Raw genomic sequence first — 18,590 nt, 5'->3', positions numbered from 1 at the left:
CCTGCACACACAGCTCCTCCCTCCCCCTCCTTCCTGGGCTGTGAGCACCAGCCCTGCACACACAGCTCCTCCCTCCCCCCTCCTTCCTGGGCTGTGAGCACCAGCCCTGCACACACAGCTCCTCCCTCCCCCTCCTTCCTGGGCTGTGAGCACCAGCCCTGCACACACAGCTCCTCCCTCCCCCCTCCTTCCTGGGCTGTGAGCACCAGCCCTGCACACACAGCTCCTCCCTCCCCCTCCTTCCTGGGCTGTGAGCACCAGCCCTGCACACACAGCTCCTCCCTCCCCCTCCTTCCTGGGCTGTGAGCACCAGCCCTGCACACACAGCTCCTCCCTCCCCCTCCTTCCTGGACTGTGAGCACCAGCCCTGCACACACAGCTCCTCCCTCCCCCTCCTTCCTGGGCTGTGAGCACCAGCCCTGCACACACAGCTCCTCCCTCCCCCTCCTTCCTGGGCTGTGAGCACCAGCCCTGCACACACAGCTCCTCCCTCGCCCTCCTTCCTGGGCTGTGAGCACCAGCCCTGCACACACAGCTGCTCGCTCCCCCCATCCTTCCTGGACTGTGAGCACCAGCCCTGCACACACAGCTCCTCCCTCCCCCTCCTTCCTGGGCTGTGAACACCAGCCCTGCACACACAGCTCCTCCCTCCCCCTCCTTCCTGGGCTGTGAGCACCAGCTCTGCACACAGCTCCTCCCTCCCCACCTCCTTCCTGGGCTGTGAGCACCAGCCCTGCACACACAGCTCCTCCCTCCCCCCCCTCTTTCCTGGGCTGTGAGCACCAGCCCTGCACACACAGCTCCTCCCTCCCCCTCCTGTCCTGGGCTGTGAGCACCAGCCCTGCACACAGCTCCTCCCTCCCCCCTCCTTCCTGGGCTGTGAGCACCAGCCCTGCACACACAGCTCCTCCCTCCCCCTCCTTCCTGGGCTGTGAGCACCAGCCCTGCACACACAGCTCCTCCCTCCCCCCTCCTTCCTGGGCTGTGAGCACCAGCCCTGCACACACAGCTCCTCCCTCCCCCCTCCTTCCTGGGCTGTGAGCACCAGCCCTGCACACACAGCTCCTCCCCACCCCCTCCTGTCCTGGGCTGTGAGCACCAGCCCTGCACACACAGCTCCTCCCTCCCCCCTCCTGTCCTGGGCTGTGAGCACCAGCCCTGCACACACAGCTCCTCCCTCCCCCCTCCTGTCCTGGGCTGTGAGCACCAGCCCTGCACACACAGCTCCTCCCTCCCCCCTCCTGTCCTGGGCTGTGAGCACCAAGCCCTGCCACACACAGCTCCTCCCTCCCCCCTCCTGTCCCTGGGCTGTGAGCACCAGCCCTGCACACACAGCTCCTCCCTCCCCCCTCCTTTCCTGGGCTGTGAGCACCAGCCCTGCACACGACAGCTCCTCCCGGCTGTGAGCACCAGCCCTGCACACACAGCTCCTCCCTCCCCCTCCTTCCTGGGCTGTGAGCACCAGCCCTGCACACACAGCTCCTCCCTCCCCCTCCTTCCTGGGCTGTGAGCACCAGCCCTGCACACACAGCTCCTCCCTCCCCCTCCTTCCTGGGCTGTGAGCACCAGCCCTGCACACACAGCTCCTCCCTCCCCCTCCTTCCTGGGCTGTGAGCACCAGCCCTGCACACACAGCTCCTCCCTCCCCCTCCTTCCTGGGCTGTGAGCACCAGCCCTGCACACACAGCTCCTCCCTCCCCCTCCTTCCTGGGCTGTGAGCACCAGCCCTGCACACACAGCTCCTCCCTCCCCCTCCTTCCTGGGCTGTGAGCACCAGCCCTGCACACACAGCTTCTCCCTCCCCCCTCCTTCCTGGGCTGTGAGCACCAGCCCTGCACACACAGCTCCTCCCTCCCCCTCCTGTCCTGGGCTGTGAGCACCAGCCCTGCACACACAGCTCCTCCCTCCCCCTCCTTCCTGGGCTGTGAGCACCAGCCCTGCACACACAGCTCCTCCCTCCCCCTCCTTCCTGGGCTGTGAGCACCAGCCCTGCACACACAGCTCCTCCCTCCCCCTCCTTCCTGGGCTGTGAGCACCAGCCCTGCACACACAGCTCCTCCCTCCCCCTCCTTCCTGGGCTGTGAGCACCAGCCCTGCACACACAGCTCCTCCCTCCCCCTCCTTCCTGGGCTGTGAGCACCAGCCCTGCACACACAGCTCCTCCCTCCCCCCTCTTTCCTGGGCTGTGAGCACCAGCCCTGCACACACAGCTCCTCCCTCCCCCCTCCTGTCCTGGGCTGTGAGCACCAGCCCTGCACACACAGCTCCTCCCTCCCCCTCCTTCCTGGGCTGTGAGCACCAGCCCTGCACACACAGCTCCTCCCTCCCCCTCCTTCCTGGGCTGTGAGCACCAGCCCTGCACACACAGCTCCTCCCTCCCCCTCCTTCCTGGGCTGTGAGCACCAGCCCTGCACACACAGCTCCTCCCTCCCCCTCCTTCCTGGGCTGTGAGCACCAGCCCTGCACACACAGCTCCTCCCTCCCCCTCCTTCCTGGGCTGTGAGCACCAGCCCTGCACACACAGCTCCTCCCTCCCCCTCCTTCCTGGGCTGTGAGCACCAGCCCTGCACACACAGCTCCTCCCTCCCCCCTCCTTCCTGGGCTGTGAGCACCAGCCCTGCACACACAGCTTCTCCCTCCCCCCTCCTTCCTGGGCTGTGAGCACCAGCCCTGCACACACAGCTCCTCCCTCCCCCTCCTGTCCTGGGCTGTGAGCACCAGCCCTGCACACACAGCTCCTCCCTCCCCCCTCCTTCCTGGGCTGTGAGCACCAGCCCTGCACACACAGCTCCTCCCTCCCCCTCCTTCCTGGGCTGTGAGCACCAGCCCTGCACACACAGCTCCTCCCTCCCCCTCCTTCCTGGGCTGTGAGCACCAGCCCTGCACACACAGCTCCTCCCTCCCCCCTCTTTCCTGGGCTGTGAGCACCAGCCCTGCACACACAGCTCCTCCCTCCCCCCTCCTGTCCTGGGCTGTGAGCACCAGCCCTGCACACACAGCTCCTCCCTCCCCCTCCTTCCTGGGCTGTGAGCACCAGCCCTGCACACACAGCTCCTCCCTCCCCCTCCTTCCTGGGCTGTGAGCACCAGCCCTGCACACACAGCTCCTCCCTCCCCCTCCTTCCTGGGCTGTGAGCACCAGCCCTGCACACACAGCTCCTCCCTCCCCCTCCTTCCTGGGCTGTGAGCACCAGCCCTGCACACACAGCTCCTCCCTCCCCCTCCTTCCTGGGCTGTGAGCACCAGCCCTGCACACACAGCTCCTCCCTCCCCCTCCTTCCTGGGCTGTGAGCACCAGCCCTGCACACACAGCTCCTCCCTCCCCCTCCTTCCTGGGCTGTGAGCACCAGCCCTGCACACACAGCTTCTCCCTCCCCCCTCCTTCCTGGGCTGTGAGCACCAGCCCTGCACACACAGCTCCTCCCTCCCCCTCCTGTCCTGGGCTGTGAGCACCAGCCCTGCACACACAGCTCCTCCCTCCCCCTCCTTCCTGGGCTGTGAGCACCAGCCCTGCACACACAGCTCCTCCCTCCCCCTCCTTCCTGGGCTGTGAGCACCAGCCCTGCACACACAGCTCCTCCCTCCCCCTCCTTCCTGGGCTGTGAGCACCAGCCCTGCACACACAGCTCCTCCCTCCCCCTCCTTCCTGGGCTGTGAGCACCAGCCCTGCACACACAGCTCCTCCCTCCCCCTCCTTCCTGGGCTGTGAGCACCAGCCCTGCACACACAGCTCCTCCCTCCCCCTCCTTCCTGGGCTGTGAGCACCAGCCCTGCACACACAGCTCCTCCCTCCCCCTCCTTCCTGGGCTGTGAGCACCAGCCCTGCACACACAGCTCCTCCCTCCCCCTCCTTCCTGGACTGTGAGCACCAGCCCTGCACACACAGCTCCTCCCTCCTCCCTCCTGTCCTGGGCTGTGAGCACCAGCCCTGCACACACAGCTCCTCCCTCCCCCTCCTTCCTGGGCTGTGAGCACCATCCCTGCACACACAGCTCCTCCCTCCCCCTCCTTCCTGGGCTGTGAGCACCAGCCCTGCACACACAGCTGCTCGCTCCCCCCATCCTTCCTGGACTGTGAGCACCAGCCCTGCACACACAGCTCCTCCCTCCCCCTCCTTCCTGGGCTGTGAACACCAGCCCTGCACACACAGCTCCTCCCTCCCCCTCCTTCCTGGGCTGTGAGCACCAGCTCTGCACACAGCTCCTCCCTCCCCCTCCTTCCTGGGCTGTGAGCACCAGCCCTGCACACACAGCTCCTCCCTCCCCCCTCTTTCCTGGGCTGTGAGCACCAGCCCTGCACACACAGCTCCTCCCTCCCCCTCCTGTCCTGGGCTGTGAGCACCAGCCCTGCACACAGCTCCTCCCTCCCCCCTCCTTCCTGGGCTGTGAGCACCAGCCCTGCACACACAGCTCCTCCCTCCCCCTCCTTCCTGGGCTGTGAGCACCAGCCCTGCACACACAGCTCCTCCCCTCCCCCTCCTTCCTGGGCTGTGAGCACCAGCCCTGCACACACAGCTCCTCCCTCCCCCCTCCTTCCTGGGCTGTGAGCACCAGCCCTGCACACACAGCTCCTCCCACCCCCTCCTGTCCTGGGCTGTGAGCACCAGCCCTGCACACACAGCTCCTCCCTCCCCCTCCTTCCTGGGCTGTGAGCACCAACCCTGCACACACAGCTCCTCCCTCCCCCTCCTGTCCTGGGCTGTGAGCACCAGCCCTGCACACACAGCTCCTCCCTCCCCCCTCCTGTCCTGGGCTGTGAGCACCAGCCCTGCACACACAGCTCCTCCCTCCCCCCTCCTGTCCTGGGCTGTGAGCACCAACCCTGCACACACAGCTCCTCCCTCCCCCTCCTTCCTGGGCTGTGAGCACCTGCCCTGCACACACAGCTCCTCCCTCCCCCCTCTTTCCTGGGCTGTGAGCACCAGCCCTGCACACACAGCTCCTCCCTCCCCCCTCCTGTCCTGGGCTGTGAGCACCAGCCCTGCACACACAGCTCCTCCCTCCCCCTCCTTCCTGGGCTGTGAGCACCAGCCCTGCACACACAGCTCCTCCCTCCCCCTCCTTCCTGGGCTGTGAGCACCAGCCCTGCACACACAGCTCCTCCCTCCCCCTCCTTCCTGGGCTGTGAGCACCAGCCCTGCACACACAGCTCCTCCCTCCCCCTCCTTCCTGGGCTGTGAGCACCAGCCCTGCACACACAGCTCCTCCCTCCCCCTCCTTCCTGGGCTGTGAGCACCAGCCCTGCACACACAGCTCCTCCCTCCCCCTCCTTCCTGGGCTGTGAGCACCAGCCCTGCACACACAGCTCCTCCCTCCCCCTCCTTCCTGGGCTGTGAGCACCAGCCCTGCACACACAGCTTCTCCCTCCCCCCTCCTTCCTGGGCTGTGAGCACCAGCCCTGCACACACAGCTCCTCCCTCCCCCTCCTGTCCTGGGCTGTGAGCACCAGCCCTGCACACACAGCTCCTCCCTCCCCCTCCTTCCTGGGCTGTGAGCACCAGCCCTGCACACACAGCTCCTCCCTCCCCCTCCTTCCTGGGCTGTGAGCACCAGCCCTGCACACACAGCTCCTCCCTCCCCCCTCCTTCCTGGGCTGTGAGCACCAGCCCTGCACACACAGCTCCTCCCTCCCCCTCCTTCCTGGGCTGTGAGCACCAGCCCTGCACACACAGCTCCTCCCTCCCCCCTCCTTCCTGGGCTGTGAGCACCAACCCTGCACACACAGCTCCTTGCTCCTCGGTCAGAGCACTTTCCACCTCTGGCCTGGGCCTTGAGCTGGCCTTCCAATTGTTCCACCTGCTTTTGTCTTTGCCATCCATTCCTTCTCCACTCTGGTGCTGTAAGAATTGTCTTCCAGATCTGTCACTCCTCGGCCTGATGAAAACCTCCCATGGCTCCCCATCGCTCACTGAACTGACCACTCAGTGAGGCCAGCGAAGCCCTGAACAGCTGACAGCATCCACCCTGTCCGCATGCCATCCGCTGCCACCACTGGCACCTGCCACCCATGGCGCCCTCCCTCCTGGAACACACAGCCTGCGCTTTCGGGCACCTGTGGCTCCCCATGTCCCTCCCTCTCTCCATGGCCTCTCCTGGCAAAACTCTACCCCCCCAGCCCCAGCTCAGATCAGCCATCCACAAAGCCTCCTCCAGCCTCCCCAGCTTGGCTCCACCACAGGAGCCACTGCCCCGTGAGGGTTGACATGGGCCTCGTTCCCTCCCACTAGATAGATGGGGAGCCCTCACCACCACCAAGGACTGCCTGGGGCAGTGTGCAGTTCCCCTTGGGGTTCTGTACCTCCAGGCTTGGACACAGTAAGGCATTCGTTTCTGCATTTGTAAACTGGGGGTGACAGTAACCGTTGCTACGTCATGGAGTTAGAAGGAATAAATGGCATAACATATACACACTATGCACACAGATACGACAGTGAAGATGACAATGATAGGAAGCAAAATCCTTAGCGTCCACTCAGAGCTTTCTGAGAGCCAGGCGCTGTTGTAAGCTCTCTACATGGATAATGAATTCATCTGTAGACACTGAGTATATATACACAAGAGCACTTCCAAAACTCTGTGGAAAACTAGAGTTAAAGGATAAGCTTACTTGGGCACCAAAAAATTCTGTAGTCCGTGCATAGTGTTTTGAGAATATGCACTATCCATAAACTTTCTGAAGACCTCGCACATGCATGGGTCTCCAAAGTTTTTGTTCCAAAAAAGCTTATCTTTTGATTCAATTTTCTACAAACGTTTTGAAGCCCCCCCCTTATATGTGCCTGTGTGTATATATCTGTACATGTACGTAATATAAACCCAAAGGAGATGACATGTGAATGATAACACTATTTCGCACTGAGTTGGCATTTAGTCTGCACCCTAGGTTTCTCTTCACCTTACCATAGCCTTCGTCATGACACCTCCTTAGTCACTCTCCCTCTCAGCCCTCATTCCCCGCCCCAGGACTGGGGTACGCTGGAGACAACACGGAAGGGTCTCTGTGTCACTGTTGCTGACTTGATGAGTAGCAGGGAGAGAAGTCCTTGGAATGCCTTTGGAGATGATGTCTAAGGGTTACCGCTTTTTCAACTTGTCATTTCTTTGAGGACAGGCACTATGTTGTACCCTTGTTGGTGACCCCCATGAACACTGGCACCGTGTGGGTGTGTGGCAGGCACCAGATAAACTCTTTGAAGCTGAGCTTGACTTCGGGGGCCCCGCTTCTCATTACCAGTAGCGTTTTTAGTGACTGCCAAGAAGGTTCTACAGCTGTGGCTCCCAGGGCCTCACGAGCACGGAAAAAGCAGCACTGAAGCCACCCGAAGCAGCCCTTTTGACACTGCTCTGTGGGGACAGGCCACAAGGCCAGGAGGCTGAGGACCTGCATCCAGATGCCGCTCTGCCACTTCCTTTTCCGGGTCACCCCGTGAGAATCTCTCCACTTCCCTGGCCCCAGGGTCCCCACCTGTACAACGCCACCGCATGGCAGGTGGGAAAGCTCTCTGCCAGGGGGTTTTGCGCCCCCACCCCCACCCCACCCCTGTGGAGGGCTTGTTAATTTCAAGTGCCAGCGCTTCAATCACTGGGACGCATTCAGGAAGAGGGGGCGCAGAGGGAGCAGGGGCTTGTGTATCCTGGACATATGGGGGCTATATTTATTGTCCTTGTGCTTAGCAGCATTAGCCATTCAAGCTGGTGCTGCCTGTGGAACAGTTTGTCTTCTGGGATCCTTAGGGACAGGAGAGGTTGCAGAACAGCCAGGCTGCAGCCAGCGCACAACACAGGGGAAAATAGAGTGATAGCGATGAGGCGCCACGCACACAGGTTCATAGGCTCGCATTCACACTCCCGGGGCCCCCAGCGCTGCCTCACCGCCGCAGCTGCTGCGTATTACAGACAGACAGACAGGGCCTTCTCCAGCTCTTCTCTCAAAACTGTCAGGCGCCCCCACCCCATCACTGGCCCCTGGGGATTGCCTGAGCTCTCGGAAGGAGTGGTGCTGGCGCCACAGCTAAGTGCCTAGGAAGAACACTGGGGGGGGGGGACAATCCAGGGGAGTAGGAAGCCGGCATGTGGCTCCCCGTCTTCTGGGGGGTGGGTCAAGAGGAGGGGCTGAAGGGGGAGAGAGCTGGCTGGGATACAGATGCAGCTTTGTGTTAACAGATGTGCTCTCCCGGCAAGAGGGAGCCCAGGCACTTGAACCCTTCCCTGCTCCTTCATCTGGATCCACCCAGGGATCCCCTCTTAACCCTTCTCCCTCTTAAATCCCCAACTTCCTCTTCAGCTCTGGACCTGGCAGAAAGCTCCACAAGGGTTCCATGACTGAACACAGCCTCCTCAACCCCGAAGCACCCCCGAGCCCTGTTCCCATCTCACAGACCGTAATAACTCCCCAAGCCCTTTCCTCTGCTTTGCTTTCTATACCCTCCCTCTGGACAGTTTCAACTGTCACCTAGATCTGCCTAGCTCCCAGATCTCCCCTTGCAGCCCAGGCCTTGCCAGCCGCCTGAGCTCCCCCTCCTCCTCACGTCCAGCGTGAGGCTCCCTGTTAATGGCTTCAGCACGGACTTCCCCTAAGGGTTTTCTAGCCCCAAGTCTTGGTCTGTGGAGGGGAGAGGACCTGCCACCACCTCCCCACCCCCCGCCCCTCAGTCAGGCAGGGGCAATGAGAGCGTTAGCACAGTAGTCAGGGCAAAGTCCAGATCCCAGGGCCTACCCAAGCCCTGGCCTTTACCCTCTTCATCGTTGCCCCCCCTCCCCCCCACTCCTCGACTCAGGAAGAAAAACCAAGCTAGGAACTCAGTGCCAAATTGGAGCTAAGTGTTCAATCTGGGCTTCTAAAGCTGCAACCAGGCAGGGTTTTTTTTTGTTTTTTGCTTGTTTGTTTGTTTGTTTGTTTTTCACACAAAGGCCTTGGAACAGGCACCAACAGGAAATGTTGGGATATTTCATCTCCAAAACCCTCCCTGTGAACCCCACTCTCACTGCTTCATAATTGTCATCGCCCCTTCACCCCTGCACTCCCTGACATCACCCCTTCACCCCTGCACTCCCTGCCTACCTCCACTTGGATTTGCTCTGGAGCCCCCGCTCCCCAAGCTCACTAAAACCCCAGGCAACCACTGCGTCCATGTCAGGGCAAACTGGGAATTTCATTCCACCAGAGCCGACCTGGAAGGAAGACTCGGAATATTTACTGAGAGCCCACACTCAGATTCTTTCTCAGCCTTGGCAAGGATAAGAGCAAATAAAGTCACCTACTCCTCTGGGCTGTCCTGCACTTGAATAGCAGCCAAAGGAATGGGTCACAAACACAGTGGCCTTTGGTTCCTGAGAAACTTGGGGACTATGTAGGCAAAATCCAAATTTCTCCCTATCTATTCCCAGGAGGTCCTGAGTACCATACACCAGTACAAATGCAAAGTGTCATTCTACCCTGTCATATTATGGTCACATCTAGGCATGTTCAGGTTTAACGCCAAATGGTTAAAATTGCAACCTGACACCCAAAACAAGAAGTAGCTCATTCAAAGCATTCATGATTTTTTTATCCCAGAACATTAATTTATTTATTCAGTAAGTCTATATGGAGCATTTCAAAAAGTAATAATCCATGGTTCTTGCCTTCAATCTGATCCTTTTATACTTGGAGAAATCCCTACATTCAGGGGTGAATTGACAACACAAAACAATGCCGCGTACTTTCTCACACTTGGTATGGCCTTTGCGGCTTTCAGAGTCCCCACAGCAATGCTGACATTTTCTACTAGATTGTGTTTGTCATTACTGTTGCTCTCTTCCCAAGCAGAGAGTGGTGATTAGATATGGCTCTAAATGCCTGCGCTCATATCTGAATTCTGTTATTCACTAGCTGTGAGACCATAGCCAAGTTACTCCACCTCTCTGAGTTTGGTCCCTCTTCTATAAATTGTGGACTAGCATAGTGTCTACCTCACCGGGTTATACTGAGAATTAAATGAGCTAATGCACACAAAGCACTTTGAGTGACACCTGGTCTGCAATTAGCACTTGCTCAATGTTAGTAATTGTTATTTTCCTGATGCCCTTACTGGCCTTTGTTAACACTACAGGTTACAATTCCTACTGGGCCTCCAAGAGAAACTCATGGACTGCCTTATTTATTTATCCACTCAATCAACAATTGCACATTGAATGTCTACAAGTCCCTGAGCTAAGCCCTGGGGTCACATAGACAAAGAAGACCTGGCCTATGCCTTTGGGACAAAAGAATTCACTTAAAGCAATCCTGGATTAATAGTGCCCTGAAGCACCTGGAAGAAGCAAACACAAATCCTCCCTAGAGGAACACACCCTCAACCCAGTTTTCATAGGATTACCAAGGATAAAGTCTGGCTGAACATGAACTCATAATCCAAAATTACAAAGCACACAACGCAGCCAGAAACAACAAAAACAGAATTAGATCCTCAAAGACCTCAGGTATTGCAATTATGTGATAGAAAATAGAAAATAAGTTTTATGTGCATTAAGCAACAAAAGATTTCGAAAACATCAGCCAAGAACAAGATAGTAGGAGAAAATAATGACTTGTTCTAAATATCGACGTCTAATAGGTGGCAAGGCTAGGACTCAGGGAAGGGAAGTGCTCCTTCAATGTTACACAGCTCATTGTGTGGGCATGCTCTTGCTCTCTGCCTCTCAAATAAATAAATAAAATAGTATAAGGGAAAAAAGAACCCTATGAACTGCAGCCTTCATAGAGAAACTACTATGGCCTGGAGTGGTAGGAGGTGAGGCCCGTGTAGGCCCTTGAAGTACGGGGTGGATCTATGGGGAAGAGAAGCTTTGAACTGGCCAGTGAGGTGGAAGTGGCTGGGAGCAGCCAGATAAAACTCATGGAGAAATTGAATCCCCTGAACAGCTGAGGGAAGAGTGAGTGCATGTTGGCCAGCAGATTAGATATATGTAGGGGCAGGTTTGCGCCACCAAGTAGGGCCGTTCACTTAGAAGGGCCTCACACTGTGCTCTGCCACAGAATTGAAATCCCTAATTATGTTTTCATGATTTTTTGGAAAGAAAGTAGAAGTTCGTACCATGGCTGAAGCACAGAATAGCGCTCCAGGAAGAGGGAACAGAGTGTGCGTGCGTGCAGAATCATGGAACGTCTGCCGTTGCCAGGCACAGCACTTAAAGGCTGAGAGTCCTTGCTCTCGGGCTGGGTAGGGAAGCAGATGAGTACCTGAGAGTAACAAAGCAATGCACTGAGTGTTGTGCTGTAATGTGGACACTGTGAGAAGAGTGGCATATAACCTGGATTGGGTTGGTCGGGGACTGGTTAGGGGAGTCTCTTCCATGCGAAGTGTCTTCTGAGCTAGGTGCTACAGATACACAAGTGTTAGCTAGGTGAAGGGAGGGAGAAAACGGAAGGGAAGACAGTGGGTGTGATGCATGCAAATGGACAGAGACAAGAAATTATGTGGCTCTGAGAGAATGCCAAATTACTCCCTATGACTCCATTCTAGAATGAGCAAGTGAGTGGCAGCATGGGGGGAGATGACTGAAGAGAATTTAAATGCCAAGCTAAGGCGTTTGACTTCATCCTACGGAGCCATAGTTCTCAGCATTGACTACACATTAGAAAGACATAGGCAGGTTTTTTTTTTAAAGGACTTTTCTCTTTTTCTCCCTTAAAGATTTATTTATTTGAAATGCAGAATTACACAGGAAGGAGGGGGAGGGAGAGAGAGACAGAGACAGAGACAGAGAGAGATTCCATCCCTTCCATCGCTTCCATCACTTCCATTGCTGATCCACTCCCTGCATGTTTGCAACAGCCAGAGCTGGGCCAGGTCAAAGCCAGGAGCCTGAAAGTAAAGCAGCACTCATATGGGATACCAATGTCACGGGCAGCAGCTTAACTTACTGCACCACAATGCTGGTTCTAACACCTAGGGAGCCTGAGAAACTCCTGAGCACTGGATCGCACCTCCAAGGACTCTGATTTAATTGTTCTGCAGGGAGGCATTGGAATTTTTTAAAGCTCCCCTATTTTATTTTATTTTTTTCACAGGCAGAGTGGAGAGTGAGAGAGAGAGACAGAGAGAAAGGTCTTCCTTCCACCCCCCAAATGGCCGCTACGGCCAGAGCTGCACCAATCTGAAGCCAGGAGCCAGGTGCTTCTCCTGGTCTCCCATGCGGGTGCAGGGCCCAAGGACTTGGGCCATCCTCCTCTGCACTCCTGGGCCACAGCAGCGAGCTGGACAGGAAGAGGAGCAACTGGGACAGAATCCGGCGCCCCGACCGGGACTAGAACCCGGTGTGCCGGCGCCGCAGGCGGAGGATTAGCCTATTAGCCGGTGGCGGCCCCCTATTTTATTTTAATGTGTAGCGAGGTTGAGAAGCACGGCTGGGTATGTGGTGGACGGGCAGGGCGTTGGTAGTCGCTCTCATATTTGAGCGTTCGTCAGAATCACCTGAATGGCTTGTTAAACACAGTATGGGCACTCGTCTGATTCAGTAGGTACTACCGATGAGTACTTAGCCTAACAAGTTGCCGTCCATGTTGGTGATTCTGTTCCCAGGACTGCACTTGGAGAGCCTGTGGTTTCAGGCATTGTGAAGCTATTTACAAGTGTTAGGTTCCAGAGGGGCAGGAGTGAAATTGTTTTATTGGCATCTTTAAAAGATCATTCAGGCCACTTTAGAGAGGATGATCATGGAGCAGGGCGGGGCCGGGCGGGGAGTGGAGGGGAGAGAAGCTGGGAAAACAGAAGACTGTTATAGGACTCAAGGCATGAGATGACTGGGGGCAAGGGATAGCCATGGAGCGGCAGCAGGAATGGAGAAAATGGGCCAGATTTAAGGAATGCTCTGGAAGTACGCTGCATAGGGCTTCGTGGAGAATAAGGATGGGTGTAAGACAGCTCTTGATTTTTTGCCTTGGGTAACTGGTGACTCCGATTTTAAGGCACATTGGTTAGTACTGTAATCAAAAGTTAAACATGCGGGACATGGGGGAGGGGGACATTTCTGCCTTCAGAATCTCATGGCAGTAATCCCAGGGAATTCAACAGACTTCTCTTACTGTCTGCTCAATCCTTATTTTCAGCACCATGAATTTTCACATCAACCCTAATGGACTTGGGATTCTCTTCAAAATACTTGGAAAGGAAAAGGAAGATGGCGATCACCCTGGCATGATGACCAAGCACCCGAGCCACAGGTAGGAGGCCTGCTCCTCTGCTATTATGTCAATATGTTTATTTCACCCACTCATCATTCCAACAAATACTGTATGTGTAGGACTACTGCCTAGAGGGGTTCTGAAATAGTCACAGAGGCCCCAAGTTCCACACGCAGATGAAATGCTCTTATAGAACCACCAGAACAACTGCACCTTCAAAGAATTCCTGCCAAGGAATTCGTTCTGCATGGAATGCATAGAATTCAAATGTATAAAAATGAACAATTGTCCAGTGCATCATTGGTCGGTCATAACTATTTGCAAGTGTCCTCTGGAGGCAAGTAGCCTGGCAGCTATCAGCAAGACCAGTAGGAATGATGGATGGGATAATTGTCCATTAGGCTACAGATAACTTTGGTACCATGGGAGGTTCGATAGGAGAGAGGCATGATAGATGGATGAAGAGTTAGCTAATGTGATAGGAGTTGCAGCTCCATTTCTGGTAGTAACTGTTTTCTGGCTGAATCAATGATTAATCAAAAACACGTTCTCATTTGAAAACTCCCTGCTCACCGGTGCACAACAACTCCCGCTTTGGGTTAAATTTAATAGCATCATTAAAAACTGCTGTTCAAGAAAGTCAAATGACTTCTCCTCAGAAGCAATCGTGCCACAATAGAGTGTAGGGTATGTGTGCGTGCGGATGTGTGTGTTTTACTCTTTGACTCCCCAGTACCTAGCACAGGGGCTGATACATACAGAGCACTCAATAAATGTTTGTTAAAGGAAAATGAAATGAATTAATACATTGGTCCATTCATTCATCTGTTTATTCCTTCAACAGACATTCATTAAACATAGGAATTAAGGGCTCTGGCCTGGAACTAGATGCTTCAGGCATCAAATTCCAGATCCAACCAGCTGTTATGGACTTGGGCAAATGACTTAGCCTCTCTGAACCTGATACTCTCCGTGCGAAGTGGGAGAAATAAATGTACTCTCTCGGACAGGCTTGTGTGATGACTAAATGAGCTAGTGTTTAAGATCGGCCCTGGTCCATAGTAAGTGCTCACTAAAGGGCGACAGTTACTGTTGTTGCATCTGCTAGGCCCGGCCTTTCTGGAGTAACTAGGTCATTATAAGAGGCACAGAATCTCTTAAGAAATTACAAGGAGGCTTTTGGCCAAAGCTGGTTTTCATTAACGTGGTTATTTCTGGTTCCCAGCCCACAGCCCCACTGCCCTAGGCCTGCCATTCCTGGCCGGGTGCCCTCCTATGGCAGCTGGAGCTGTCTCTTAGGTGGGTTGTGCTCTCTAGAGAAGCCTGAGAAATTGCAGAGCAGGGAGGTGAAGGAGGAAGGGACGAGCTGGCAGTGATCCATGAGCCATCAAGGTGGCCCCCGTCATTATTCACTACCTTGGGTGCCTGCCTGTGCTTTCGTACAGCCCTTCCTGGCAACAGGTCTACCTACTAATCGCTGGTTCTAATCTCTATTCTCTTGGCTAAGTTGAACAAGAGTGTCCTTGATTTTCATTTTAAGGCAACATCCAGTTGTTTCAGCCTCTGAGATCCTCTCATAGCCACTAAGTTACATGATGTAGGCCACGTGACCTAATGTCTCAGCCTCAGCTCTAGGAATCCGAAAGCTAGAACAATGGTTGTCAAGACAAAATCAGTGGAAACCGCCTTGCATAATACCTGGTTCACAGTAGCATGCTCACTGAATGGTGACTGTGACTATGATTCAGAGGTCCCAGATGTGCCAACAGAAGCCCAGGGAGATCACAGGCTCAACACTCATGTAGCTAGGAAGGTACTTCAAAAGGTTCATGGCAAAATGGAATGAAAAGATAAGTTCACTTGGTGCGAAAAAAAAATTGAAATGCATGCTTAGTCTTTTTTCATAATACACATTTTCCACAAAATTACTGAAGATCCATCAAGTTTGTCTTCTTAACTAAACTTGGCCTGCTTCCATTTTTTTTTAAAGATTTATTTTATTTATTTGAAAGACAGAGTTACAGAGGGAGGTAGAGAGAGAGAGGCCTTCCATCCACTGGTTCACTCTCCAGATGGCCACAACAGCTGGAGCTGTGCCGATCTGAAGCCAGGAGCTTCTTCCGGGTCTCCCACATAGGTGCAGGGGCCCAAGGACTTGGGCCATCTTCTACTGCTTTCCCAGGCCATAGCAGAGAGCTGGATCGGAAGAGGAGCAGCCGGGACTCGAACCAGCGCCCATGTGGGATGCTGGAGCTTCAGGCCAGGGCTTTAACCCGCTACACCACAGCGCTGGCCCCGGCCTGCTTCCTTAAAGCCCTTCCCAGCCCCTCTATTTATTCATATTTTGATATACTAACTACTAAGTCGTTATTCATTTTTTTTATATTGGGGAAATTAAACACATTGAAATGTATGCTTCTCACTTCTGTTTTTGCCTGGAAGGTCGTCTTGAGGGCAAAAGCTGTACCTTGCTCATCTAATATGTGCTCAGTTAACTACGTGGCAAACGTTGACCTAGCAGTCAATAACCTACTCAAGTGGTGTATGTCCCATATCTCCTGCATTACAACTCAAGGGTTTGAACCCTGCAATTGGTAGGTAGCTCGGTATGAAGCACCTCCCAGTTCTGGGAAAATGCAGTGCTACATAAAAAGGAATAGGAAGGGGAGGAGCAGTTACAACAGCAGCAGCAGTAGTAACTAACAGAAAACAGTGAAGAAGGCCAATTTCCTACAGATGAATTCTGTTCTCCCATCCTGCGAGGGGCCCACGATATGCTATTGAGGAGGAAGCATGGTGTGATTGAATCAGATAATGCTGGCTGTGAGTCCCAGTTCCCCACTTATTGGCTCCGTGATCCTGAATAACCCTCCCTGAGCCTCAGTCTCATAAAATTAAGATAATGACAGTGCCTACCTCACAGCTTTGTGGTGAGGATTAAATAAGATACAGCATATAAAGCATACCATAGCACAGCACCTCACCCATAACAAGGGACTCAGAAAAGCTATTTGATGAATTAATGTGTATTTTCACTGAAATGGCACAAAAGAAACTCCAGACACCCTAGTTAGCATCTGTATGAGATCTGAAGGAAGAAGAGATAATTCCCAGTAAGAACTGGTTCAGCATTTAACCACCTGTCTTTTATCGTGTAATATCTACCATTGAAAACACTGGGAAATGAGTGTTATCAAAACAAACCATTCCCGGTGAAAACAGAAAGAAGGAACTGTTTCACATCATAACCACACAGTTGCTGGGCCAGAGAGCCTCTCAGAATGTGATTAAGCATTGGAAAGGATGAACACAGTGCCTGCCACATATAGAATACTCTATCACATTAGCTCCTTTCCTACTCTCTTCCCAAGGGGGTACCAACAGATGCACCAATAACCAACAAATCCCGAAACAAAAACTAAGTTGAAGTGATTGAGACCCAACCATGACCATGACCTCAACTGAACTGGACTCTTTGCTTTTGACCTGCACGTGGCCCACCAGCCTGGAAAGCCTCCTAGACTGTGCAATTGAGCCTGGCAGGAAGTCTGCTGTCAATATGTCACCAGCTGTCCTTTCTCCTCATTGTGTGTGTGTGTGTGTGTGTGTGGTGGTGGTGGTGAGTATGACGAGGTAGGCTCAACTGGCAGCCTAGGTTGCAGAAACTATCTTTTCTCTCTTTCTGTTCCCCTCCCCCTCTCACCCCCCATCTCTCCCCCAACACACACCATTCTTGTTTGGACATGCACTGAGTATGGCATTTAGGATTCCTGCAATCTCTCTCTTTAGCATTCAGATTGGCTGTTTGCCAGGGCAACTAAGTAGCATGTTCAAAAAGCAGGTGAGTTTAGGGAAATTCTCCTATCTTCTCCAGTAATATTAACTCCCTGCACATTAGACTAGCCAAAGACCTCCTTGGAAAGAAGATAGAAGTGCTCCCAGGGCTACCAAATGGAAGTCCCTACAAGACACCACATAGCATTGTCATTTTCAAGGAAAAAAGATGCCAAGGTGTGGCTGCTACTTTTGAGAAATTTGAGCAGTGACTTGTAGGTTACATTTCTGATGTGAAAACCAATGTGTGTTCCTTGTAAGCCACTGTTTGATGTGTGGCATCACAGTCACGGGTGTGCAAAGCATCTGGTTTTAACCAGAATGTGAGTGACCTGCTCAGCATGCAGGAAGGCAAGCAAATACGGCTTTGCCTCCTGGTCTTGTATCTGGCCCAGACATGCAAATTCCTGTCTGCAAATTTACTCCCCTCTGGCCAGAAGCTGAATGGTTACATGTCACACGTGGGCCTCTGCACTACATGGCAATAGGTAAGATCAGCAGAAAGCTGCCAGAGAAGGCAGCCCCGTCTGTCTGACAGTCAGGTGACTTGGTCCGCCAGTCAGGGGAGGGGACAGACTGTGCTTCATGACGGGTACTGGAGGTGCAAAGAACAGAACCAGAACCAGAAAGGGAAAAGGAGGAGACAGCTACCCTTGGCGGAACACTTCCTCTGTGTCAGGCTATTAGACCAGGTCTGGGTGTGTCCTCTCATCGGATCCCAGCAAGAGCCCCTTTATACGTATGCGGCCAGGAGGAAAGACAGATCAAAACCAGGAACTAGAAATGACACAAGTACCAAAGTACCCAGAAGACGAAGCAGTTGGTCAGGGTCAGTTGCCAAGGAAAATTCCAGAACTTGAGTTCTTTACGGGCACGGCGATTGAGATTAAGGATTCACACCTGAGCTACTCCAGCCATTCAGCTGACTCCCTTAACAGGCCGCTCTGCCTGTTGCAGCTGAAGGTGAAGGGCAAGGGCACAGAACTGGATTGGCAAGGACCGGGACCTGGAAGAGTACTTTAATGGCCACATCCCACATAACTGCAACAAACATACCAGTGAGAGAAGAGGATCAGTGAGTTGAGATAGAAAAATCGGCACGTGAATTTGAGCTCTGCTTATACTTCTATAATCAATATCGATCATTTCGGGTCTTCGGAATGAAGATGACACGCGACGCTAAAACCTGTTAATAAGTGCAAATATACTGGAATTGCATTAGTAGTGACTCCTGCTTAAGCACACTGACAGCTGCCACGAAAGCCAGGCTCCTACTGAGAGTAGCACACGATAGAAATCCCAAGGGAACCCTGATGCATGACTTGTCCACAGAGTGCTTCTCCACACACAAGATTAGCCGGATGTGCCAAAACCATCCTTGGCTCTGATCAGCAGTTAGGGAACAAATGCCATTGCATTACAGCATCCTGCCACTAGGGTGTGCAACTCCCACACGCATGAAAAGCAAGCATCCCTCGCCAGATTGCTGTGCCTATAAGCAGAGAAGTCCAAGTGCATGGAAAGAGTTAGATCCTGCTTGGTCCTTTGAAGGGGTTGGAAAACATTTTAATGGTGACATACATCAGAGCGATG

The sequence above is a fragment of the Lepus europaeus genome, chromosome X (assembly GCF_033115175.1).
Source record: "Lepus europaeus isolate LE1 chromosome X, mLepTim1.pri, whole genome shotgun sequence".
In the NCBI taxonomy this organism is placed as follows: Eukaryota; Metazoa; Chordata; class Mammalia; order Lagomorpha; family Leporidae; genus Lepus; species Lepus europaeus.
This window is presented reverse-complemented; position numbering follows the sequence as displayed.